The sequence below is a fragment of the Trichechus manatus genome, unplaced genomic scaffold (assembly GCF_000243295.1).
Source record: "Trichechus manatus latirostris isolate Lorelei unplaced genomic scaffold, TriManLat1.0 scaffold00180, whole genome shotgun sequence".
Lineage (NCBI taxonomy): Eukaryota > Metazoa > Chordata > Mammalia > Sirenia > Trichechidae > Trichechus > Trichechus manatus.
Window position 1 is genome coordinate 1,965,552 of NW_004444116.1, and position 3,065 is coordinate 1,968,616.

A 3,065-nucleotide genomic window follows, 5' to 3' on the forward strand; every position below is an offset into this window, starting at 1 on the left:
TCTGTGAAATAGGACATTATGTGATTGGGACATTGTGCAAACACCATATTATATACAGAAGAGAGGCGCCCAGAAGGTTAGAGGAGGGACTGAGGGAAAACTTTGGGTTCGCCGCTGCTGGTCGTGCGTGGTGGCTGCCCGAGCTGCGCCCAGGCCCCTTGGCTGCGGACACCTCCAGGCGTACCGCAGACTCCCTTCCCTACCTTCTCCCTACCTGCCTTCCCTGATCCCCTATTAGGCTTTAAACTCTTCCAGCCCTGCCCAGACCGCTCTGCGGCTGTCAACGCCGGAGAAGCAGCAGTCTCAGACCGGATAATGCACAGGGCGCCCTGGCCTCGCAGGGCCTCGCAATGCATCAAACTCGGTGGCTGGGGCGGCGTCTGCGCTGTCCCTGCCTGAGGCGAGTGCAGTGGGACAGGCAGTCGTCCACCGTCGTCGGGGACCCCCTTCTTCTGCCTCCCCAGCGACCGGGACAGCCAGTGAGAGCCAGATAGGATCTACCATACTTAGCAAAGTACATCTGCAGCATTCCGTTCACCTATCGGGATTTTTGAATGGGTCAGACATACACTTGATATGTGTATGTGAATAAGGTATATTAGGCACGGGCGTGTTCTGTCTTCTGAGTAAAATGTTGAGTTCCTCAGAAAATTCTGTGATTTAAGAGTTAATCCCATAGCTGTTTATTAAATACATGTTGCAACAATGCAGTGCGAAGAAAGATTGGATCTTCTGACAAAAAAAAAAAAAAAAAGAAATAATTTTTGAGGTATAGCTAGAGGCAAACAGAAAAAAAAAAAAAAAGTCCCTCCATACCAGGAATATACAAATGTCCACTTTGAATCCAGTTTTCTCTGTTCACAATGTAGAGTAATGATATACCAGGGACACTACTACCAACCTAGTTGTGTTTCATATCAAGACCCAGGGCCAGGTTAAAACCAGTCCTATTCCCTCCACCCCACACATAGATGCCTACACACCTCTGGATGAGACACCTCCTGAAATCTCTTCCTCATTGAGAACTGACACTTTTCTGTTTCCTATTCTCACATTCTACCTCTGATAAGACTTTTTCTGGGCCAACTGAAAAACAAGTTTTGCCAGACAAATGAGGTACTCCTAAACCCAAAGACTTGTTATTGTTAGGGGCTGTCGAGTTGCTTCTGACTCATAACGCCCTTATGTACAACAGAATGATACACTGCCTGGTCCTGTGCCATCCTCACAATCATTGCTATGTTTGAGCCCATTGTTGCAGCCAGTGTGTCAATCCATCTTGCCAAGAGTTTTCCTCTCTTTCGCTGACCTTCTGCCTTACAAAGTGTCTTAGTTATCCAGCACTGCTATAAGGGAAATACCACGAGTGGATGGCTTTAACAAACAGAAGTTTATTCTCTCACAGTTTAGGAGGCTAGAAGTTCGAATTCAGGGCGCCAGCTTCCAGGGAAGGATTTTTCTGTCTGTTGGTTCTGGTCATCAGTCTAGGAGCTTCTCAGCACAGGGACCCAGGGTCCAAAGGATGAGTGCCGCTCCTGGTGCTTGTTTCTTGGGGATACAAGGTCCCCCTCCTCTCTGCTCAGTTCTCTTTTTTATATTTCAAAAGAGATTGACTTAAGATACAACTTAATCTTCTAGATTGAGTCCTGCCTCATTAACATCATAGAGGTTAGGATTTACAACACATAGATTGTGATTACCTCAGATTACAAAATGGTAGACAACCACACAATACTGGGAATCATGGCCTAGCCAAGTTGACACAATTAATAACACCAAGCATGAAGTCCTTCTCCAGGGCCTGGTCCATTCTGATAATATGTTCAAAGTACATGCATGAGATGAAGTCTCACCATCCTCTCTTCCAAGGAACATGCTGGCTGTACTTCATCCAACATGAAGTTGTTCATTCTTCTGGCGGTCGGTGGTATATTCATTATTCTTTGCCGACACCGTAATTCAAATACATCAATTCTTCTTTGGTCTTCCTTATTCATTGTTCAGCTTTCGCATGTATATGAAATGAGGCAATTGAAAATATCATGGCTTGGGTCAGGCCCACATTAGGCCTCAAAGTAATATCTTTGCTTTTTAACACTTTTAAGAGGTCTTTTGAGGCAGATTTGCCCAGTGCAATACGTCATATGGTTTCTTGACTGCTGCTTCTATCGGTGTTGATTGTGGATCCAAGTAAAATGAAATCCTTGACAAATTCAATATTTCCTCCATTTACCATGATTTTGCTTATTGGCCCAGTTGTGAGGATTTTTGTTTTCTTTATATTGAGGAGTAATTCATACTGAAGGCTGTAGTTTTTGATCTTCATCAGTAAGTGCTTCAAGCCCTCTTCAATTTCAGCAAGCAAGGTTGTGTCACCTGCATATCACAGATTGGTAACGAGTCTTCCTCCAATCCTGATGCCATGTTCTCCTTCACATAGTCCAGCTTCTCTGAGATTATTTGCTCAGCATACAGATTGAATAAGTGTGGTTGTCATGGTTTGAATTACGACCCCCCAAAAATGTGTGTATCAATTTGGCTGGGCCACGAGTCCCAGAATTGTGTGGTTGGCCTCCATTTTGTGATTGTAATTTTATGTTAAAGAGGATTAGGGTGGGATTGTAACACCACCCTTACCCAGGTCACAACCCTGATCCAATGTAAAGGGAGTTTCCCTAGGGTATGGCCTGCACCACCTTTTACCTTACAATAGATAAAAGGAAGGGGAAGCAAGCAGAGAAGGGGGGACCTCATACCATCAAGAAAGCAGTGCCGGGAGCAGAGAGCGTCCTTTGGACCAGGGTCCCTGTGCAGAGAAGCTCCAATTCCGGGGGAACACCGAAGAGAAAAAGGCCAACAGAAAGAAAAAGACTTCCCCTGGAGCCGATGCCCTGAATTTGGACTTTTAGCCTACTTTGACTGTGAGGAAATAAATGTCTCTTTGTTAAAACCATCCACTTGTGGTATTTCTGTTATAGCAGCACTAGATAACTGAGACAATGTTGAAAGAATACAACCCTGACACATACTTTTCCTGATTTTAAACCACACAGTATCCCCTTGTT